The 25,189-nt window shown below is 36.5% G+C and overlaps 2 long non-coding RNA genes across 14 annotated transcripts in view; one reads left to right on the top strand and one right to left on the bottom strand.

Moving 5' to 3' along the window:
* LOC144304957 (uncharacterized) overlaps positions 1-25,189 on the top strand; it is a 69,223-nt gene that overhangs the window by 33,579 nt on the left and 10,455 nt on the right. The gene's annotated exons all lie outside the window — the stretch shown is intronic.
* LOC144304956 (uncharacterized) overlaps positions 6,596-25,189 on the bottom strand; it is a 38,347-nt gene continuing 19,753 nt past the window's right edge. For 6 of the 8 annotated variants that reach the window (XR_013371963.1, XR_013371960.1, XR_013371958.1 and 3 more), the window contains 3 exons: positions 21,878-22,151; positions 19,799-19,933; positions 8,896-12,999 (listed from right to left, as the gene is read on the bottom strand). This is a non-coding gene — a long non-coding RNA (uncharacterized LOC144304956). Of the gene's footprint in view, positions 6,852-8,895; positions 13,000-19,798; positions 19,934-21,877; positions 22,152-25,189 lie in introns of those variants that run through there. The other 2 variants (XR_013371961.1, XR_013371962.1) reach the window with 2 other exon arrangements.

The raw sequence follows: 25,189 nt of genomic DNA, 5'->3' as shown, positions 1-25,189 counted from the left end.
CATTCAGATATACATGGCTAATTGTTACTGTAACAATTAGTTTCAAATAATAATGCTTTTCTCATTTAACTTTTTTTAAAAAAGCTCATTCACATTTAATACTTTAATCCCCGGGAAGATCCTGGGAGCAACATACTATCATTGTCACATGTAACCAAATACACGCTTTAAATAAGCATTGTGTTTTATATATCATCTTAGATTAAAAAGAAAGTTAAAAATGAAAAATGAGCACAGCTTAAGGACATAGCAGAGAATATCTTTTCTCATCATTTGGTAAATTTAAGGTATAATTAATCAGCATTTCTTATTAGTCAGGTAAGAATAAAAATCATCTCAGGGATTTTATGCCAAAGGTCTTAAGACACTCTGCATTCACCTCAGTCTGTTCTACTGCTCTCTTAAAGGATGTGCTAAGATAATAAGACTTGAAGTAGAAACTACAAAATGTTGTGTTATAGTAGGCATGAAAACAAGTCCCTCTTGTACATCTCTATCAGAGGTGACCAGGTATATTGTCAATGAGCAGGAATATTTGAAAGGAATCTTTTTTTCTGAGTAGTAGGTTTAACAGTGGGCTTAAAATATTCAGTAAATTATGTTGTAAACAGACTCGTCCTCATCCAGGCTTTGTTGTTCCTTTTATGGAGCATCGACTGAGTAGACTTAGCCTAATTCTTAAGGGTCCTAGGATATCCGCGTTGGCCAGCGTGCACTGGCTTCAACTTAGTCACCAGCTGCATCAGCCCCTAACAAGACAGTCAGCCTGTCCCTTGAAGTTTGGAAGTCAGGCATCCACTTTTCCTATTTATGAAAGTCCTAGATGGCATCTTCTGCCAATATAAAGCGATTTCATTTCATTTATATAGAAAATCTGTTGCTTAATGTAACCTCCTTTATTAATGGTCTTAGCTGGATCTGGAGACTTGCTGCAGCATCTACAGGCAGCACTTGCTACTTCACCTTGCACTTTTACGTTATAGGGACGGTTTCTTTCCTTAAACCTCAGGAACCTACCTCTGTTAGCTTCAAACTTCTTATTCGGCTGCTTCATTTCTCTCAGCCTTCATAGAATTGAAGAGGGTCAGGGCCTTGCTCTGGATTAGGCTTTGGCTCAAGGGAATGTCATGGCTGATTTGATCTTCTATCCAGGCCACTGGAGCTTTTGTCCCTATAAGCAATAATATGTTTCACTTTCTTATCAGGTGTGTGTTCACTGGGGTAGCACTTTTGATTTCCTGTGAGAACTTTTCCTTTATATTTACAACTTGCCTCACTCATGCAAGAGGCCTAACTTTTGACCTACCTTGGCTTTTGACATGCCTTCTTCACTAGGCTGGATCATTTCTGGCTTTTGATTTAAAGTGAGAGATGTACAGTTATGCACTTGAACACTTAAAGGCCATTGTAAAGCCATTAACTGGCCTGATTTCAATATTGTTGTGTCTTGAGGAATAGAGAGGCTGGAGGAGGAAGACAGAGATGGGGGAATGGCTGGATACTGGAGCACTCTGAATACACACGGTATTTATTAAGTTCACAATCTAATATGGGTACAATTCTTGACACCCTGAACAATTGCAATAGTGACAATCAAAAATCACTGATCACAGATCATTATAACAAATGTAAGGATAATGAAAAAGTTTGAAATATTGTGAGAATTACCAAACTGTGAAAAACGTAAGCGAGCAAATGCTTTTGGAAAAATGATTCCAATAGACTTGCTCAATGTAGGGTTGCCACAAACCTTCAGTCAGTGAGAAATGCAGTGTCCGAGAAGTATAGTAGAGTGGGGTGCAATAACGTGAGGTATGCTCATTCAAAATTCAGGTACTATGACTGCAGACCTTGTTCTTGTAACAAGTGTGTCATGCTACCTAAATAATCACTGCATCCGCCATCATGTCATTATTGCTGTGATGATGGTCACTCCCTATTACTCCAAAAGCTTAGGCAACAGGTATGCGTACGTAGCAGCCTATAGGTAAGGCAATATTTACACATTTCAGTGAAATTCTTAGGTAAGAATTTGAAAGAAAATACAGTTTGTTATGTATATTGAAAGTGTTATATAATTGAAATAGGGCTGTAATAGTTCTAAGAAAGATTCTCATTTCATATTATTAAATATAATTTGAAATATAGTAGCATTTGTTAAATACATATAGCTAGTTGTGGCTAAAAAATGATTCAAATGAACTTAATTTTACTCTGAATAACTTTGGTTAAGATATATTTTTACAGGGGTGTCTGGGTGGCTCAGTCCTTAAGCATCTGCCTTGGGCTCAGGATATGATCCCGGTGTCCTGGGGTCAAGCCCTCTCTGGGGTGGGGAGATCCTGCTTCTCTCTCTCCCTCTGCTACCCCCCTGCTTGTGCTTGCCCCCCCTTCTGTCAAATAAATAAGTAAAATCTTCAAGAAAAAGGGATATATTTTTACAAATCTTATTTTGCCACTTTCACATGTTACTGAAATAGAAAAATTTATTACACATAAAACTGTACCGAAAACAAATACTTGGTGATTATTAAATCATTAAATAAATAGATGTGTTCTGCACATAAGTGAAAACTGAGCCTTTGTGCTTTGAAATGCAATTCTTTCACTTTGCTTAACTAACATGAACCATAAAGCGAAAAATGTATACACCAGTGAAGTAATTTTCACAACTATCAAAGATTTAAATGAACAATTTCCATAGTGTATTTAATTTTATTTTAATGTGTTTACAGAGGTTTTCCTTTCTCCATTGCATGTAACTTTCCTGCTTTAATAAATCCCTATTTCTTTTTCCTTTTGAACAGGAAAATTCTCTTACACTTCTATACTGCATTCCTATTTTATGTTTAAATTTTTTTTTTAAATCAACATCACTTTTTTTTTTTTTTCAAAAACCTTAATTATACTGTGTTAATAAAGGTCCCTGACCTTTGGATTTGTATCCAATCAGGATAAGAAATATAGGAAGAAAACAGGGTTTACATAGTAGACTACAGTCCAGTGGAGGACTGACTTTAAGCTATCTATGCATAACTTAAATACACTTAATGTGTAGACGTATTTGGGAATGTCAACAAACATTTTTTCCTAGTGATTTTCCAGGTGGTTACATGACATGTTATTTAGTAACCAGGCCACTGATTACTCCAAACTGGGTAAATGACTAAATAATGATTCTTTTTCTTGGGATATTTGGACTTATTGACTAAGTGATAACAGCCACCTCTCTCTAAAGTCTAAAGGTTTTATTCTCAAGAGCTTTTTTTTTTTTTTTTTTTTTTTTTTTTTTTTTTTTTTCAGTATAGCATGGTGTTTTATTGTTTAAAAAATCTGCAGATCTGTCCATTGCTTCTCTTTTCATTCCTTTTTTTTTTTTTTTCTAGTTTTAATTTATTTTTTATTGGTGTTCAATCAAGAGCTTTTTAAAACCATGTTTACTGCCATTTTATGTAAAAAGTCAGAAAAAGGCTGTTTTTCTGAATACGAAGCAAGAGGGAATCAAATCTTCACAGCTAGAGACCACTTACTCCTTGTTCCTGAGCCCCAGCAATGTGCCCTGTTGATTTCATGAAGATTTCCAGTGTCCTAATAATGATTCCTGTTCATGCATGATTCCTGTTCATGCCTAACTGGCTTACGTTAGGATTTTGGCAAGCGCAGCGGAAAAGAGTACAATATGTGGTGGGCCATCACACTTGTGTGGGTTGGGCAGCTTAAATTTGTAAGAAACACGTATTAGATGTCTTCAGCAAATGAGTTATAATAAGGAAAAAAAAGAAACGCTCCCAGCAGTCCAGAGCCAGGAACAGAGAAGTGGTGACCTGTTCATCCACTTTCAGGTTGTGATTCAGAGAACAGCTTTGGTGGTCTGTTGATAATATATGTATTGAATTCAGACATACTGCTCTGCTTCTCTAGAAGTTTCTTCTATTTCTCAAGCAACTCCCAGTAACATGGAAGTAAAACCTAGCAATATATTTATAAAACTTCCATGGCATGTGGCTACAATACAAAAACTATATGGCATATAGCATTGTGTTTTATCAGAAAGAAACCATTGATAAAGAGCAATGGATATGCCAGATAGTTTGAGTCCTGCTAGAAATGGATGCGGGAGGTGAGGAAGAGGTTATGGTATAACTGGTAGATTTTTAGAAGACCTGTCCAGTAGTCTTCTTTTGGGCTCTTCCTCTGTTGACCCTTATATGCTAATGAACTCTTGGGTTCCTAACCAATTTATTCACTTTATCTGGATGATCATAAGCAATTAAGTAGCTTATATTACCATTTCTGACAATTCTGGTAGTTCTATAATCTGTACCTTCAGATTAGACTTTGCCAGAGCTGGGCTATATACAAAACATCTTACTGAATTTCTGTGCCTGGATATTTCAGCATTTCAAATTTAGCATGTTTAATCTTGAACAGCTTATTTTTCAAACCAAACTCTTAGTCTTCTATACTGGCTATTTATTCCCATAATCACTACAGCTTGAAAACTGAGGAATATCACCAAAGTCTCTCTTTTATTTGGGATTAATCAGTAAATCCTTATCAGTTGAATGTTTCTGACTTCCAGTTTCTTCATACCATTGCTACTATCATAAGTGAGCCCTAGATCATCTTTCATTTACATTTTTGAGAGGAAATTAATAGAGTTCTTAAGAGCATGAGTTCTGAGGCTACCCACCTAGGTTCTATTTCCAACTATACTACTTCCTTACTCTATAATCTTCGTGTCTGTGCCTTAGTGTCCTAGATTAAAATAGAAAAAAAAAAGTTGTAGTATCTATTTCACAGGTGTCCTCTGAGGAATAGATGTGAATACATGTAAAGTGTTTAGAATTTTGCCTGATAGTTGAGTAAGGGCTCCATTAATTTTGATTTTTATTTTGCATTCCTTCTCCTGATTCCATCTCCAGTCTTTTCAATTCTTCGTCCATATTGCTGCTGTAATTACGAATCTAAAAGTAAGACTTGACCTTCTCAAAACCTTTCATGGATCTTCATTGCCTACATAATAATATCCTGAGCCTGTTGTATGGCACAGTGTCCGTCATGGTTTGGCCCAGCCCACTCATCCAGCATTCGTCCGACCCTGTAGTATAATGATCTGACAGGGCTTTCCTGCACATGTGCTGTGTCCCGCCTGGTGCTTTTCTTTGCCTATATTCCACTTCCTTCCCTCACTTCTCTGTTAAATTTCTTCGATCTCTCTAATAAATCATATTGATCTATTTACTATGCCTTCAACTATATTTTTTTCATTTCTTCCTTTGATCTTGTGATATGTCTTTCCTGATGCCTGTCTAAAAACACCCATATTTCAAGACTTCTGGATTAATTGTTTTTTTTTTACCTAGTCCTTGAATTGTGGTTCTGTGTTAAGGTAGAGATCTGTGAATTGGACAGGTCGTTGTTGTTGTTGTTTGCCTTTTTCATTTTACTGTAATCAGTGGGAAATTATTGAGATAAGGGAAGTTATTGGAGCAGCAGAGAGTCATATTGAAACAATATTTTAAGAAAATGTATCCTAGAGAAAAAGTAGGCTAGAATAGAGCAGAGAGCCCCAGACTGTCTCAGTTCCAGGCCTCAACATATCAGTAATTTTTAAAGGCCCTTCCAGGCCAAAAAATACCTAATGGTCCTGTTTATTAAGTAGTTATGTCCAAGTCACAGAATAGTAATAGTTCACATGGCCTCTAACAAAGGCTATCCTATATCCCTTGAAAATTTAAAATATGCTGGGGTGTCCCAGTGAATCCCGTGTGGTACCCTGATGCACCTTGGGTCATGTGTTTTAACCAGAAGATCAGGAGTATCTAAACAGGAAGACTGGAGACAGGAAGATAAATTGAAACAGGGTTGACAAACTAGGACCCATGGGTCCAATCTGACTCACTGCCTGTTTTTATAATTAAGTTTTACTGAAATACAGCCATGCTCATTTGTTATCTTTGATTTTCATGCTAGAACAACAGAGTTGAGTATTTGAGAAGAGACCATATGGCCCACGAGGCTGAAAATATATATTACCTTGCCCTTTACATATAAAGCTTGCCAGCCCCTAAATTAGGTTAGTTCAATATCAAATTATGATGTCATAAAAGTCTGAACAAAAGAGACAGACTGGAAGTTCATTTTCATTGTATTCAATTTATAGACATTTGAATATGGTATGTCAGACACTCTGGGGAAGCTGGGAGAGGTTTGCCATTAACTTTATATTCTATAGATTAAAATGAAATCATGGCAATTTTAGGTTTTATTTGTTTTTTCTTAACCTCTCTTATTAAGTGTCTCAGGAAATTATATTTCTACCAAGGGTTCACTTGTTAATCATAACCATCCTTTTTATAATTGGTAGGCAATTAAGATATTTTGAAATTAGTTTATTTTACAGCAAAGCTGATGTGCCGACATCTTGAGGAAACTCGGATTGCACCCTCTGTTCACTGATGTTATCAATATACTTTTAAGTGACAAATAGAGAAAGCTAACTCAAAACATATTCTGATAGACTTGTTCCCTGAATGGCTTGTGATGATACATTAACTTAGGAGAAATTTTCTCGTTTTCATTAGAAAGCTTACTTATTTAATACTTTGAGGCATAACTGAAAACATCCCTTACCTATTCCAAAAATAATTCAGACACTGCAGATAACATAATGAACCCATTAAGCTGGCATTGGTCCTTACCCAGAGAGCTCGTGTCATTTATTATCAGTGGCCCATTTCATACTCACTTCTAGGTTTCAAAAAGTTCTCCGCAAAAAAATGCATCCAAATTTACAGATACAATCTTAGGTGTTTGTCTGTAGTATTTTTGTAGGATTGCGATGATACCTAAACCAGGTATAAATATAAATTATTTGACATTATAAAGTTCAACTTTGAACCTTATTCTATCATGTGGGAAAAGTCGTCTACATTTGATTGTTTTGTGTGTGTGTCTGTGATTGACAGAGAAAGATTAGATGCAGGTAGCATATAGCATTGTGCTTTGAAAGTGAATAACGAAATTTTTATTTGTTGCTGCAAATAAAATTAAATCTCAAAAGTTAAATAATACACATTAAGAAGTCAATGACATTTCTCTGACAGCATGTTCAGCAAGATATGCATTGGTAGTTTTTATAGAGTTGCTTATTGCTTGAAGGATTTTCATTACTTGTGGGGAAAAAAAACTTAAAGTCTTTTATTTTTCATAGATAAAACAGTATTTTTATTTCTAACATTTCATTAATTATTATTATTTTTTAATGATTCCATTTATTTATTTGACAGAGAAAGAGAACACAAGCAGGTATAGCAACAGACGGAGGGAGAGGGAGAAGCAGGCTCCCACCAAGCAGAGAGCCTGATATGGGGCTTGATCCCAGGATCCTGGGATCATGACCTGAGCTGAAGGCAGATACTTAACTGCCTGAGCCTCCCGGGCGCCTCTGTTTCAACAATGTATTGATGGGCACTGTAGCACCCCCAGTATGATCGTAGACAAATGATGGATGGACAATAAATTCGTTGGAAATTCCAATACCACTGGAAAAATGATGAATTGAAGAATTCTAGGTTCTTCTGGTTCTTTGGAGTGCCCATTAGCTCCTACTGCATAAGTCACTCCTTCTTCTGTAACTTTCACTTCTCTGATCTCCCATCCTCCCAGTACACTTTCATTTCTTCTTGCTAAGCAATCCTGCATCCTCTCTTCCAGTTACCAACACTGACTCCAGAGTTAACTTTCTTGCCATTTTTTTCATCTCCTGCATCTCTCCAGACACAGATATTCTAGGCAAATTGTGCCTTAGACACTATTTATCTATTAGATGCAACTGCCTTTTCTCCTCTGCCAGCAGCTATGTCATCTGCAGTGTATTTTCAGCATCCTTGCAGTCCTCTTAGCTCTCAACCACAGATACTGGGACTTCAATTACCACATCCTTTCCATCCTCCCCCAAGGCCTCCACATCTGATTAATACAGCCAAAAAACCAGTTGATCCTCTCTTTGCCCAGATCTCATAGGTTTCGGACATTACGCACCTGATATTTTTTTCAACCTAGAGATATTTTTAGGAAGATACTTTAGTCCCTGCAGTTCAAGAAATCAGTATTTTTTTTTAAAACTCTTTATATGATAGGCCATTTTAAAGCACAATTTGAGGACCCACCATATTTCATGCTAAATGATGAATTAAATATACTCAAAATTGTAAAGTGCCTTTACAAGTAATTTTCCATTACCGCAGACTGTTATTTAATTTTTATAAAACAAAATAGTGAAAACTGAAAACTCATTTAATCAAAGAACAGAGTATCTTTTCAGTATCATCATAAATGTTGATTATAAGACTCAAACTAGTGTGTAATCCCGGGTATACATTTCACATTTGAAAATATACCCAAATATATTTTCAGATAGATTTCATGACTATAAATCAGAGGAGTCTAGTCATATAATCATGGTTCCTATAATGTTTGCCAAGTAGAAGCATAAGTTAACTAAAAATTATTCAATTCACAAAATTATCTTTCATATTTGATTACACTAAATCTATGTTTCTTAAAGCTTGGCTTGTAATCAGTGTCTCTTTAGGTCTCTTTGTGGATCTAAATAAGACATTAATAAATTAAACATGTATTAAAAGGATGTTTCTTTAAGAGAAACAATTCCCGCTCTCTATCATTTGGAAACGTTACAATTCCAGTTTTCAATTAAATTCTAAGACAAATATACAAGAGCGGCTGACTTTATACCAGTAACTATTCTTGTGGTAGTAGATTGACTTGCAACTTTCCAGCCTCAACTTAGAAATCTATGAATCATAGCTTCTTTTTTGCAAAAAGTCTTCCGATTCTGTATTTGAATAGAAGAACACATGTGGTTTTACTCTACTTGTTTTGACAAAAATCACACTTGATGCTTGTTTTCAGGTTAAATACTTTGTTGTTCTTTTTTTTTTTTCCTGTTCCCTTGATTCCCTCTGTTGTCATCCTCCTTTTAGTTCTAATCCATTTCCTGCTGCAGTCATATGTTTAGCAGGTGTTCAGCCGTATGTTTAGCACACACGCATGCACACACACACACTACTACTTGCTATTTTCAAATGTTTCCAGCCTTTGACTCTCCTGGTTCTCAGGCCTTTGGACTTAAGACTGAAATTATACCATCAACTCTTTTTGGTCTTCAACTTGCTGACTGCAGAAGCTGGGACTTTTCAGCCTCTGTAATCATGTAAACCAATTCTTGGTTCAGTTTCTCTGGAGAACCCTGAATAATACAGGATAAATTAATAGAGGATGAATAGGAAATTCTGAACCAGAATGCTAAAAGTAGATTGGATCAGCTCATAGAAGGCCTTTAATATCAGAATAATTTACTTCTGTTAGGTAATAGGAACACATCAGAAGTTTCTAACAAGGAATGTTACATTAACACACACACACACACAAACACACACACACAATGTTTTAGGAAAAATCCCTCAGGCAAGAGTGGCCTGAGGTATGGTGATGATGAGAATGCTATCACAACATAGTAAAAACAGAAATGAAGTCACCTCCCCGGAACTGGGGAGGTGAGTAGAGAAGATCATGAGTAGAGAAGATCAGAAAAATAATTCTAGTCACTAATTATAATCTTAGGTGGGAGTGGAGACGGTGGTGCTTGCTAGTCACTGAGCTCAAAGGACTAAAGAGAATCTCAGTGGAGGGAATGGAATGAGCAAGTACTTGCATTTAAGTTGCAAACTAGAAGCCTATAAACCAAACCCAGCCCCCCCCCCTTTTTTTTTAATTTGCCTCACAGGGTTTTAAAATTTTAATTTTTTTGTCGACTCAAAAATTGTGATCATTCGTGCAAAATTTTTTTTTCTATTTTGAACATTTTAACTTAAAAAAGGTTGAGTTGCCTTTTTGCAATTTAGCAAATCAGTGGAGCTGAATAGCAGCCACCTCTGTCAGACAAGGCCTGGTCACGACTGTTTCCTAGACCCCTTTCCTAGATCCTCTCTGAGACCCAGACAGAATCAGGAGACACCTTGTAATTTTCATCCACCACATAAATATCTCGAGCACAGTTGTGGATGGACTGTCTACCTTTGATTGTAAGTAATCTGATGGAAGGGACAAGTCTGTCTATGCCCTGAGTGATTGAGGCAGAGCCAGGACCTTGCAGCCACCATAACTGAATTTATTTGGTTGAACTAAAGCTTTAAGGACTATCAAATGGACAGACTGATTCTAACCAGGCCTTGTGGATTTCTAATCTGAGGATGTGTAGCAAGGGTCTTATCTCTTTTGAGTCTCAATTTCTATGGGTGAAATGAAGCTAAAAATAGTACCACATCAGAGGGTGGTTATGAGGATTTTACCAACTACAACTATGTAAGAGGCACTCAACACCTTGTTTCAATCAGTGACAGAGAATTTAGCCTTAAGTCAAATCTAACATGTAACCATTTGTGAAAAAAAAAAAAAAAATGAAAAGAGCAAAATTGTAGTCTCGTAAATTGCAAGTCTTTCAATTTGACTTCTTGGGCAAATTTTCTATTATCCATAAACACAGGCAAAAATAATTTTACTTGCCTAAGATGTAATCAAATAGTTTTCCTATGCTTAACCCGTCAAAACCTTCACCATGCAATGAAGGTTGACAATTTTGAAAAGAATACCATGGAACAGTTTGGAAAATTTTGTCACAAGAGTAGTTGGCGAGCTTTATACCCACTTATATATATTTATGGTGAATGCCAGGAGCTTGTTGCTTTGTTTGCATACTATTAATGCAGTTTAAAAATCATATTGTGTTTTCAGAAAATTAATAACAGATGTTGAAATTCAAGATGAATGCATTATAGGCAATAAACAGTTCTCATTTATATAGAAATTATATCATTATGTGTATAATTAGAACATTTGAAAAAAGTATCCACATCAGCAAGAACAAAAGTTATTACAATCTAATGTATATGGAAATACTATTTTAATATTTAGATAAAATAATTGTCTAATAAGAACATTGCAGTGGGTATTAAAAGGATTTAGAACACCTCAGAAACTTGAAAATAATTTTTTCTAGCATACTTTAGTGTCATGAGTACTCCTCTGACATTCTAGGCCTTCTTGTCCCATTTTTTAAAGATGTATTTATTTATTTTAGAGCGAGAGCACGCACATGAGATAATGAGCGAGGAGCCTGACATGACCCATGAAATCATGACTTGAGCCACAACCAAGAGTTGGCGGCTTAACTGACTGAGCCACCCAGGAGCCCCTTCCTGCTCATTTTTAATCAGAAGTGAGAATATAGCTGATTTTGTTCTTTTCTCTAATTTGTTCCCTTCTCTTGATTACCAGATAAAATTTAGATTTTCTATAACCGGAAATGAAAATCCATTGTTTGCAAACTTTAATTTCAGACTTGACTCCAGCAAAGCACTTAAAGAGATTCTTTTTAAAAGGTGCTGACATTGAATCAGAAGGTGATCTCATCTCGGTAGAGGCAGCAGAATTAGACCCATTAACTTCAATTGAAATTGAACAGCCACCCTGGGAAAGCTTGTCTCAGTGAAAATGAGTCTAGTCAAATTTAAGGCAAGGTGTGTGAGAACATCTGAAAGTGTAATGTGATGCAAAGTATTTCCGTGTGGCTTATTAGTCACACCTAGAAGCCTGTTTTAAAGTCTAGACAGACAATAAAAATAGCTACCAGAGAAAATAAAGAAACATTCCAGATGCCCATGGGATTTTCCTTTAGTGGGGAAATGATTTAAACTAACCATAAACCACCCCTCCAATATCAAGTAACTTTAAGATGGTTAATTTTAGTAGAGAAGTCGCATTTAAGTATTTTCTTAAAATGTGGCCACATTATTCCTCAAAGCCTTATGGCTCTACCCTCCTGTAGATAAGAAACATTAAAAGACAAATTTAAAAAACCTTAAGCCCCTAAATTTAAAAACTCTGGGAGAACACGTCACTTAAAGAGATTTGTTTTCCCAGTCTCGGAAGAAAATGATTGATCTCTCATTGTACTTCTGCAAACTCAGAACTTTATGTGTATGTTTTACTATTTTTTCTACTTGTTGGAAGAGAAGTTCCATACGTGTAGATTTATATAGCCATCCACCTCTCTAGGCACACATGGCACGTTTCTATTGAGACGTCCTTCTACCTATGTTTAAGAGCCAATTCTTAGAAAAGGTCACGTTGAAAGGTGGACTAAGGCACCAGGTGTCCAGGAGTGCATCTGAGCGTGTGTCCCTTTGAATCAGGCCAAAGGTAGTTGGGAGATTCCACCGACAGTAGCAGGAGCTGGGTGTGTGTGTGTGTGGGGGGGGGGGCGGGGGTGATAGGAGGGTTTATACAGAAGATGAAGCAGCAAAGCAAGGAAATTGTTTGATTAATCATAGTTTTAAGCAGTTGCTTATTTGGGAAGGTTGGCTGTTTGTGACTGGTGGTTCTTGTTTGATTTTCTCAGTGTTGAGTGCATGGACTCTGGCCTCTGTTTTGGTTTGCTTACATAGGTTACCAAGGCGTCAGAACCGTCTCAGTCTAATGGCCTTCCTGTTTAAATACTTCAGCAGCTAGAAGAACGGAAGCAATGTTTCTGTGCCTATCAGCTCTTTCCATTTCCTGCCATGTGGAGATTAGGGCACACCTGGTTCCCCTGCAGAGTACAAGAGACTCCCTTAGCGCTGATTTATTTAACTTCCTAATTTCTACTAAACACAATCATCCCAGGATCAGTGGAAGAAATAATTAGAATCTTACAGAGGCATGAGACTGAGCTGCATGCACTGGACTGCTAGGGGGTAGAGCAAACCATGAAACTGTTCAGAGAATTTGGCTAATTTTTGCTGTGGCATCTTTACCTGGCTTGTTATGTTCCGTACTTCTCTTAGTAAAAAATTGTCATCCCGTGAAGATGAAACTCCAGAGAAAACAGAAAAGGATGAATTTGTGAGATCAGATTGGAATAGAAAGCCTGCAGACCTGAAAAAATGATTCAAGGTAAATGCAAAAGTCAAGGTTATACTTTAGAATCAGATGCTCAGTCTGAAGAATTAAGGAAATCAAAGGAAAATTTGGTTACGATAATAATTACAGTAGTATCAGTGTTTTGACCAGACATATTGCCTGTGATTTGAAGGATATTTCATGAGAAGAGTATCAGTCACTCATAGTATGGCAGCACCTGACAAAATATATTATTATAGCAATTTTTTATATTTATCTGAAAAATAAAAATATACTCTAATGAGGTTTATGTAATTCTCTGTATAGCCAGTCACCAGCCACTTATTTTTTTTTTTTTTGTGGAATTTAGCAATATCTCTTAAAATCACATATTAAAAATACAAATACAGGAAGGGGATAATTGATGGATTTATCTCAAAGATATTTATATTTAGAGGAGGGAGTAAAAGCAAAAGAGCTACTTTAGGAAATTATTTATGACACATCTATTTTTACTTTACCATGTCTAGCTATAGAAAACCCCATTAGAAATACAAGTTAAAAAAAGAAAAGGTGGCTAGACTGATCAGAAAAATGAATTTGTGTTGAAATCAAATGCTTATTTTTAGAATACTTTTTAAATGTCAATATTATCAAATTAGTTAATGTACATTTTCAAAATAAAGTTGTTCTATGTGACTAATAATAAAAACAGTACCTCTTTTATTATCCCTTATAAGTCCTTATTTCTGATACCTGGAGACAATGGCATTGACCCTTGAACTCTTCTATCGACCTCCAAGTTGCTAAATGCTACGTTTACACTGACATTTTGTGGTTTTTCCATGTTAGACCTTATCCATGGCCTCTTACTACAGAAGATGGAAGTTTCCCTCCCTTGTCTCTGTACTCCCTAAATATTCTTTTTCCATCGTTTCCAGATATGGTTTTATCACATGCATTTTGGAAAGCTAGTATTTATTGTTCATGTGGCTTCTAATTGAGCTGTCACATTGTATATTATGATTGCATTTCTTTTGTGTAATGTGCTTTTCCTTAAGTTAGTATTTGTCCCCCTCATGGACTTAGTTGCTGCTGATAAATTTCGAAAATGTCCCATTAAAGTCCTCTCAAATATAATCAAACCTGTATGGTAAACTACCATTTTTATTTTTTCATATATTTTATTATTTTGCATAGAATGATTTCCCATAAAATTTTCCAGTATTTTATTACTGTTTTGCTCCAATTTGAATGATTTGTCTTCAGACCTATTGAATACCCAGACTTTATTTCTTCCACATACTCTTTGCCTCATTTAGTAGTGATTGGCACCCTTTCTGGGTTCCTCTAGGATGTGCGAGGTTTCAGGGAAAGGATTATGTTGTGGGCTTCCTATTTATATAAACAGTTCCATTTAAAAATATGTAGCAAAATTCATGGACTTCTTTGAATTATAGTAGCTTATTGATAAAAATTTAAGCTAGTTAGGAAATAGAATTATTACTCATGATGCTTTAGCACCCATTGTGTTGCTTGTGAATACTATTTTTCGAAGACTCCCATAGATTGGTGTTGTGCTTAGTTGATGATTACAAAAACACATCTTACTTAGGGAATGCAGGAAAATAGGAATGTTAATCTGTTTTCTTGTCATGTTGAATTATCACTCAACATGTATAGTACAAATGCAAAACACACCTTCCTACCTTAAATTCTTTTGAAGTCTAGCTGGAACTATTTTAATCCTAGAATGTGATTTCCCACAATGTTGACCACATCCGTGTCTTTCATCATATTGGGTGGGTGCTTAAGGGAGATGAGACGAGGAAAATACAACCCCCTTCCAGCCTGGTTTAAAATCTACCTGGGAGAACACATCTTCAATACAGTGATTGAGGCAAGAGAGGAAGACATCAGTTAGAAAGGCCTGTTTGGGGGGTGGCTCAGTGGTTCAGTTGGTTAAGCATCTGCCCTTAGCTCAGGTCATGATCCCAGGGTCCTGGGATCAAAGCCTGTGTCAGGTTCTCTGCTCAGTGGGGAGCCTCCTTCTCTCGATCTCTCTCTCTCTCTCTCAAATAAATAAAATCTTTTAAAAAAGAAAGAAAGAAGGGGTGGTTGGCATTGTATAGCAGTGTGGCCTTGCACCCTTAGAGGAAATACGGCACAGACACTCATGGAGAAATACTTGACATGCGTCACAGAGCATGGAGAAAGGGTTGGTTAATGTCCTACATGCTAGGTCCTGAAGACGTAGAAGGTGAAGGACTCCTGACCCCACCGCTGCTGCCTGGAGGTGCTTTGACACGAAGTGGCATCATAGGTAGCACGCTGACCAAATGAGAGCCAGAGTAGGGGCTCATTAACACAATTTTAGTCCAAAAGCCAACTGTGGGCAGTTGGTAGTACAAAGTACTGAACTTATGCCCAGTGTAAGAGTCCTGCAAAGTATATCTGCAACAAGCTGGAAGCCCAAATTAAGGGAAAATACCAGAGTGTCAGGTTTACTCATGTGTTGATCGCTTTTTCTTCTTTCTTGAAGCACGTATGTATGCTAGTAAGAATGAACTATTAATAGTAGAGAAATGAAAATGCAGAAAAAACATGGTGGATAATGGCTGCATGAAAGCATATGCTAGGTTAGTGGGTGGGATCAAGGTCAAGAGTGATGGGTTGGTCTTCATATCAGCAGAATGTCTCCATTGTAACAAACAGGGAATCAAAGAGTATAGGAAGGAATTCTGGAACCTTAGGACAATGAGGTAGCATTTATTTAATTGCACCTGTTTTGTCAGCGAAATAGAAGAGCCATCATCAGAGGAGAGAATGTGGTGTAGGCTTTGATGTTAGGGGTCTGAGGAGAAGAGGAGGGGATACATATCCCCTTTAAAAACACCTAAGTAACGAAAGGTGCGTTCATGTCCTTATTATTAAATACATAGTGTTTTCAAGAATATCTTTAATTATAGTGAAAAGGTAGGAGAGATGGGTTATGAACCATTGAAGATGTCACTGGTTCCGTCATTGCCATCTCTCTCTTCACGTTAGTCACTTGTGAGATAATCCAAAACCAAATGTATCCCAGTTTACTCACTGGGAGAAGTAGGCGTCAGGCCAAGTCAGTCTGTTTGTTTTAAATTCTCTTATTTTGGGATCCCTGGGTGGCGCAGCAGTTTAGCGCCTGCCTTTGGCCCAGGGCGCGATCCTGGAGACCCGGGATCGAATCCCACGTCGGGCTTCCGGTGCATGGGGCCTGCTTCTCCCTCTGCCTGTGTCTCTCTCTGTGTGACTATCATAAATAAATAAAAATTAAAAAAAAATAAAAAAAAAATTCTCTTATTTTCTCAATAAGGTTTCTGATTCTGGGTAACATTTAGCTTTGTTTCAGATGATGGGGAAGGTAAATCATTCAATACAAGGGCAAATGGTATGTAAGTAAAGTCATAGAGAAAGGAATACATAGGAACGTTTCAGAGGAAAGTGAATGGACCAATAGTTAATAAAGGCTTTACTGTCTGCACGCGCATAGTCTCAAAGCACGAGTGAATTTATAATAAATTCTTTATCAGCCTGATGATTATTTGGCATAATGGCGTGGAGTTAAAGGTAAAAATCTGGAAAATAATTTCTTTGCAATCATTTCGGTAGGCACTGTGGGCATATCTTGCGCTTGAAAGAGAATGAATCAAAAAAAAAAAAAAAAGAGAATGAATCATTCCCTTCGTCTCTCACTAAGCGCTCAGTCTTTGGAAGCTTAAATCAAGAAGATGCAGATATAGCACAGATTGAGATAACCACAAGGTTTATTGGCCATTCCTCCTTGTCGAGTATTTCAAAGCACAGCAATTGCTTGTAGAGATCACATTTATTTATACGACTCAAAATACCATCTCTGCAAACTATAAACTTTAGTGCCCATTTCTTCCCAGAAAACATGCAATGGTAAGATACCTGGGTCTCTGCCCAAGAAGGGGTATCCAATGACTCGTTATGGATTAGTATGTCTTCTCAAAGAGAGAGATGGAATAGTTTCTTATTAAAAAGTCACTCATCTCTCCCAGGCCCACTGTAATATTAGTGAAAAATATCAAAACCATAACTATAAGCCTCGTAGGAGGAGCAATACATATAGATGAATGAATAAATAAATAATCATTTCAGTATTAGCAAATGAAATACTAAAATACTTCCTAATATTGAAATTGAGTTTTATTTTTTTTATGTATAATAAATAAAATATTTGCTGCAGGTTGACCTCAATATATTATTTTATTTTATTTATTTATTTTTTTAATTTTTATTTATTTATGATAGTCACAGAGAGAGAGAGAGGTGCAGAGACACAGGCAGAGGGAGAAGCAGGCTCCATGCACCGGGAGCCCGACGTGGGATTCGATCCCGGGTCTCCAGGATCGCGCCCTGGGCCAAAGGCAGGCGCCAAACCGCTGCGCCACCCAGGGATCCCTCAATATATTATTTTAAAATCTTTGGTTAAGTTGTGTCATTTCACATTATACTTACTCTTGATGTAGGAAAGAAGGTAAAGGTTCGAAGCCTGCGGTCAAGAAAGAATTTCTTGAAACATTTTTGGTGCAAAAAGGTGATTAAAGCACAGGAATAGGGCCTAGGGGCAGAAAGCGCCTCTGGGGTCATGAGGAGGGGCCTAGTATATACTTTCAAGTTGGGAGGGGTTCAGGGAATAGCATAAATCTCTAAGGGATTTTGGAAGCAAGATCTCCAGGACCTTGAGGGGGCGAGCTATTGTTAGGAAAAGGTGATTTATTACCGTCTAATAAAACTTCAGCCTTGAGACCTTTCAGATGTATATCAGTGGGCCCATGTTTAGGGGATGATTGTCAACACCTACCTTGGGGGTGGTTAGAGATAAAGGAAATTTCTAAAGGACTTGGTCAGGCTAAGATTGCTTTTTGACTTTAGCAAAGTATTAACATTGAGGCTGTTGAGTCCCTGGAGGAAGGTCCCTCTGCCTGTTTCAAGGACTTGTCTGTCAGTGGGCTGTAGGTAGTAAGGAAATTTAATTAATTTTTTTTTCTGCCTTTGTTTCCCACTTCACTCTTACTATGAATTATTTTTAAGTCACTGAATAACTTCCAATTATGTATACTGTCCCTTCTATGCAAATATGATTTGAAATCTAGTCCAAGTAGAAAAGGGTAGGAGCTTTGTTTGTTTTTAGAATTCTTATGCCTGCCCGGAACTTGCAAGCAATATTATTTGAGAAAGACATGGGTGATGACATTGTGGTGGTTAATTTTGATAGCATCCTACCACGCTCGGATTTGTATCTGTGTGGAAACTAGTGAGGGAACTTCAATGGGAATTTATAATGACTTACTGTGGAAAAAAGCTGATGCACTCCAGGAGAAAATGTCCTTAATAGAAAATATTATATTTTTATTTGGAAAACCATATCTGGAAATACTCAAAGCAACCAGCTGTGAAAGCTTTCTTCAGAAGAGCAAATATGAAATTTTCTTTTCAAATGATTTGGAAAAAAAGGTACATTCTGAATACTTACACAGCAAAGAGACCACAAGCTTTAGAAATGTCTAAAATATACATGTTCTCTGAAGTTACCCTCAGATATTTATGTCTAAGAAAAAATCAAAAGTACATGTAGAGTTTTTCAAAAGTATGTCTTCGGTACATCTCTTTTTGATATATGAGTTGATATGAAAATATTTTTTGGAGATGTTCTCTAACAGAGACCCTGTAATTTGACTTGGAATGTATATGGAATTTTTAATATGAATATTTTTTTTAAGCCAATGACTCTATTATATGTAGGCATTACCCAGCTTCCAAAATTTGTTTCTCTCTCATCAAGAATAAGACATAAATGTGAGGGTTGTATTTTTAGTAGCAGCTGCATAATTTCATTACAGATAGGTCTTCGCTTTTCCCTTTTATTTAAAATAGAAGAGAATGTTTTCTTTCCAAGGTATGAGTACCGTTATTTTATAGGATTATTTTTCTTCATATTACCAAAATATAATGATGTGGGGAACAAAAGCAAAAGAAATGTAAATAAAATTAAATTTTCTTATGATCTGGAGCCCACTGTCAAATACTTGGGGCAGGCTGAGTAGAACATTCCTCCAGAACTCCCAATCTCAGTGCATTGCTAGAGGGAAAATCAACCTAGCTTGACCGTAGTCAGGCCTCCAGTATCCTGCAAGTCCTCTTTAGCAGAGGAAAGTCCTTTTGGAGACTGTTTTGTTTTTACCTTCCCCAAGTCTAAAGTGTATAATTTCTCCTTACAACCCACTGCACCTCTCTCCGCCCAAGGGTCCTGTCCCCGAGCTATAATAAAAAGCACCTTTTTTTGGCATCAGAAACATCTCAAGAATTCTCTCTTGGCCTTCGGCTCTGAATCCCAACATTTCCACATCATATAATAGAAGAACATCCTTGAAGTATAATTATAATGAAACGCTCAGATCTTAAATGTTTCATGTAATGAACTTTTACAAATTTGTTACAAATGCATGCTTTCATGTGACCTACATACAGAAATTTTCTCCATCCAGAAAGTTCTCTTATATTTCTGTCAATCCCTCTGTCGATTTAGTTATTTGAATAATGTCAAGATTAAAATAGGACATTGCTGCTTTATATCTTATTACCGTAGTACGACATGATTAGTAGTGATCTACAAAACAAAACCGAGAAACTGATATTCTAAAGCAAGTGTTATACAAACAATAACATAAGACAAAGCCCTATATTGATTGGGATTTGGTGTGTGAACCAAATGAAATATCTGAATCAAACTCCAATTCACTACTGTATGGAAATAAATTATCCTTGTTACCTGTAGCATCATTTAGATGAGACGAGTGTATCGGGTCATCTGTTTCTGTTCTGTCCCGGGCTGTCTTGTTTCTGTGGAATGCATCATCGTGTGTCACATGGCCAACAAAGGGGTTGATCCCAATACTTTCACAATCTGATGGATACAAACCAGTTTTGTGAATTGACTGCTAGAGGTCCACTACTCCATGGATCCGTTTGTGTTGATCAACACACAAACATTTGTTTTTTTTGTTTTTTTTTTTTTAATTTTTTATTTATTCATGATAGTCACAGAGAGAGAGAGAGAGGCAGAGACACAGGCAGAGGGAGAAGCAGGCTCCATGCACCGGGAGCCCGATGTGGGATTCGATCCCGGGTCTCCAGGATCGCGCCCTGGGCCAAAGGCAGGCGCCGAACCGCTGCGCCACCCAGGGATCCCAACACACAAACATTTGTAAGAAGAGTTTTTTTTAAAAAAAAAGACAGTAACAAACATTCAAAAGTCAGCCAGTTTTAACTTCTATAAATGAGATTTCAAAACAGATTCTAACTCAAAGATGTTCTCTCTCAAAGTTGATAAACCCTCCCTGGAAACCCTTCCTGCATATGCCCGCTTTGTCTCCATAACCTGCTCATAACCCTTTCCTTCCATTGCTTCCTTCCCCCAACTTTGGATATATGGGTGCCATTTTTTCAGGAAAAAAAAATAATAATTCCATTGAAAAGCTGTTAGATCAGAAAGCAGATCTACAGAAACTGAATTCTTAACTTGGTTTAAAGCAAAGTTAGAGATTTTAATCAAGGATTCTCTCAGAGGTAGAGTGATAGAAATATGCAAGCGATCTCTATTTTGCTAGCATGCATTTTTCCTTAACAGCCAGACCTTCAACAACTACTGCCCTTAATTTTTAACTTATCTTGTTAGGGAAAATGGTTAATAGTTAATAGCAGGAGGGGAAAAAGTAGATTGATTTAAGTAATAACTCCTTGAAATTTAAAATTATCTTGAGAAGTGAAGAAAAGTAGGAATTGAACGGCATAAGTCCTTTTTTAAAAGTCTTTTTCTTAAGGGTAGACATGAAAATGGCATAAAAATTTTAACAAAATGAAGAGAAATACACAAGAGACTCCAGGGGCTCCTGGGTGGCTCCATCCGTTAAGCATCTACCTTTGGCTCAGGCCCTGATCTGAGGGCTCCCGGACTCCCTGCTAGTAGAGACTATACTTCTCTCTCTCCCCTCCCTCTGCTCCTCCTCACACCTCCTGAGCACTTGCTCTCCCCCCCAACCCCCAAATAGATAAAATCTTTAAAAATAAATAAACAGGATCCTTCAAAATGACACTTCAGGAAATTTTCAAGCACTATTTAGGAGTAGAGCCATGAACTGTAGTGTGAAAAGAGCCTCATCAACTTTTTCAATAGATTCAAACTAGAATTAGGGGATTTGGAAAGGAAAAAGTAAATGAAGCAGTAAAATAGAATAGAAAATAAGCAATATATAGTTTAAATGTTTATAAATGTTTATAAGATTTTCCAGTTGTCTTTCTGTTACCGACTTTTTTTTATTTTTTAAAGATTTTATTTATTTATTCATGATAGACACAGAGAGAGAGAGGCAGAGACACAGGCAGAGGGAGAAGCAGGCTCCATGCAGGGAGCCCGACGTGGGACTCGATCCCGGGTCTCCAGGATCACACCCCGGACTGAAGGCGGCGCTAAACCGCTGGGCCACCCGGGCTGCCCTGTTACTGACTTTTAGTTTAATTTTATTGTGATCTGAGAACATCTTTGGTATGATTTCTATCCCTTTAAATTTGTTAAAGTCTAGAATGTGGCCTATTTGAGTATCAATTAGATAAAATTGACTTCTTGACATAGCTGAATTTAATTGACATTATAGAACACTTCACTCAGAATAATACACATTTTTGTCAAGCTTACATGGAGTGTTCACCAAATAGACTGCATTCCAGATAGCTGGAAAAGCCCCAAATGTTGAAAATTTTTAAAGATGCGCTTCTAAATAACCCATATGTCAGAGGGGTCTCCAAAGAAATTGAAGTATTTGAACTAAGTGGAAATGAAAATAATACTTACCAAAGACACCTGGCTGGTTCAGTCTATTAAGCATCCAAGTCTTGATCTCAGCTCAGATCTTGATCTCAGAGTCGTGCGTGAGTTCAAGCCTTGTGTTGGGCTCCACATTGGGTGCAGAGCCGACTTAAAATACTTATAAAAATCCGTGGAATATAGTGAAAACAGTGTGTAGATGGAAGTTTATAGAACTAAATGTCATATCAGAAAAAAAAAAGAAATATCTAAAATCAAAGACCTAAGCTTGTGTTTTAGGAGAATAGAGAACAATTTAAACCTAAAAAAGCAGAAGAAAAGAAATAGTGAAAGATGTGATGTGAATAGTATTGAAAACAGGCAAACAGTAGAGCAAATTTAAAAATCAAAAGCTATTTCCATGAAAGGACGATTAAATTAATAAACCTTAAGCAACACTTATCAAGAAAAAAGAGAGAAGACACAAATCAATAGTGTAAAAAAAAATGAAACAGGCTATTCATGGAAATTCAAAGGATAAAGGAATATTAGTATGCCTACAAATATGATAAATTAGGTAAAATGAACAAATTCCCAAAATATACAAAATTTGCAAAATGATAATAATTTTAATAAGTCTATATTCATTTTAAATATTATATCAATTATCAAAACCTTACAAAGAAGACATCACTAGGCCATGATGGTTTCACTAGTAAATTACACCAAACATTAAAGGCAGAAATGATATAGATTCTCCATAATCTATTCCAGGAAATAAGAGCAGAGCAGTACTTCCTAGTTCATTAAGATGCTGGTATCACCCTGGTATTAACTATATCACCCTGATTGGCGGTGCCCGTCAGGTCATCTGTATCCTTGATGATTTTCTGTCCGCTTGGTCTGTCAGCTGCTTGATGTAGGAGAGAGGTTGGGGTCTAAACCCGGTGGCCAAGCGAGAATTCTTGAGACATCTTTGGTAGGAAAAGGTGGTTTTACTCGAGTACAGGGACAGGAACCCGAGGGCAGAAGGAGCTGCGTGGCGATGTGAGAGTGAGGGATCCAGGGCCTTGAGGGGCGAGCTATTGTTGGGAAAGGGTCATTTATTCCCGTCTGGTAAAACCCTCCTCATGAGACCTTCCCATGTGTGTTGGTGGGTCATACGCTTGGGGGATGACCCCTAACATGTGTCTTGGGATTTAGAGATAAAGGACGTTTCTAAAGGAATTTTTATGTGTTAAAATCGACTCACGGGATCCTTTGGTCCTTAGCAAAGTATTAACATCCTGCAGCTCAATTCCTAGAGGACCTTCACTGTGTCTGTTTCAAGGGCTTGTGAATGGGCTAAAAATAGTAAGGAAATGTAATTTTTCTTTTGCCTTTGTTTCCCACATCCTCCTAGCCGAGGGCGGCGTTAATGTCTCCAACCGTATTGACCAGTTTCCCTATTTCTCTTAAGAGTTTTCCTCATATATTTTGACATATTTAGGATATGTCATCACGGAACGCCCTGCTGGTCTTGTCCCTGATACAGTGCACCGTTCCTAATGGGCAGCTTTGTCTCAAATTAAGAGTTATTCTACCTTTTCTTTTCTTTTTTTTTTAAGCATTGAATATCTTCATACCTTTACCCTTAACCAATCTGTGTCTTTATATTTAAAAAGTGCTCATCTTGTAGATAGCAAATTGTTAGGACTTATGTTTTACTCACTCTGACATTCTTTGTCTCTTCATTGGTGTATTTAGACTATTCCCATTTAAAATAATTATTATTTATATATTTTGACTTAATATTTACTGTTTATAATTTTTTTATGCATGGTGTTTATTCTGTGCCTTTATCCTTTTTTTCTGACTTGTTTGGTCTGTAATTTCATTCTCCTTTCTTATCAAAGTAATTAAACTCCATTAAAAAAATAGTTGTCTTCAAACTTAAATCTACTTTCAAATAACACTACACCAATTCATGCATATTAAGGTATTCTCAATTCCATTCTTTGACCTTGTAACATTGCTCTCATTTATTTTACTTAATCCTATGCTGTATTTGCCCAATAGATTGTTACTATTATTGCTCTAAAGAGTCATCTTTTAAATCATGTAAGTATAAGCAAAATAACATTTTATTTTTATTATTCTCTCACCAATCCTTTTTATTTATGTAAGTCTCTTTTTATATAGAACTTTTTTTTTATATATATAGAACTTTTTTTTAATGTAGAAACGTCTTTCAACATTTTTTTTCAGAGCCGGTCTGTTGAAGATGAATTCCCTCAGTTCTTATTTTTCTGAGAAATCATTCCTCTTTGAGTTTGGAAAGATGATTTTGAATTATCTTTCAAAATTGATTGAATTTTAGACTGGTGATTTTTTTTCTTTCAACACTCAAAATATTTAGATCCACTCTCCTCTTCCATGCATGGTTTTTGATCTTATAAGCCGTCTGCCATAATTCTTACCCTTGTTCCTCTTCAAGGAAGCTGTTTTATTATTCAGCATCTTCCAAGATTTTCTTTGTCTTCTGTTTCTCTAGTTTGAATATAATTTCTTTGAGTGTGTATGTGTGTGTGTGTGTGTGTGTGTGTGTTGGCATTTTCTGTCCTTCGTGTTCTCTGGGCTTTGTAAATCTAAGGTTCAGAGTCTGTCCTTAACTTGGAAAAAGTTTTTAGATATCATCACTACAAATATTTCCTTTGGTCCATTCTTTTGTTCTCTTCTGGTACACTAATCTGTACTATTTTATATGTTGCTGTTTTTCATGGTTCTTGATTCTATTATTTTGTTTTTATTTTTATTTTTTCTGTTTGTCTTTCAGTTTGGGAATATTCTATTGACCACTCTCACTGATTCTTTACCAAGTAACTTCAAGTCTACTGATGATTCTGTTAAGGCATTCTTTATTTCTGCTAATGTAAGTTTAATTTCTGCAATTTCCTCTTGAATATTTTCACAGTTTCCATCTCTCTGCTTACATTTTAATGTTTTTTTCCATTAAAATCATTAATGTATGAATTATAATTATTTTAAATCCTCTGTCTGATAATTCCAGTATCTATTAAACCTGGTTCTGCTGTTTGCTTTATCTAGTCAGCCTGTTTTTTTTTTGTTTGTGTTTTGTTGTTGTTGTTTTGCCTTTCGTCATGATTTCTGATTTTTAATTAAAAGTCAGATATATTGTACCAGATACCATGGATTGAGGCAAATCAGCCTTTAATGTGAGGATTCTTGTTAATTCTGGGTAGCAATTGCACTCTGTTTAATATTTCTTAAACTATAAATGCTAGAAGCTTCACATTCTTGTAGTGGACTTGTTGTTTTCTTCTCTTCCCTGATTTTGAGCTTCCCTTTGTACTGGCTCAG

Source organism: Canis aureus, chromosome 34 (assembly GCF_053574225.1).
Source record: "Canis aureus isolate CA01 chromosome 34, VMU_Caureus_v.1.0, whole genome shotgun sequence".
Lineage (NCBI taxonomy): Eukaryota > Metazoa > Chordata > Mammalia > Carnivora > Canidae > Canis > Canis aureus.
Note: the sequence above shows the minus strand (reverse complement) of the source record. Positions and strands in the feature narration are given on the sequence as shown.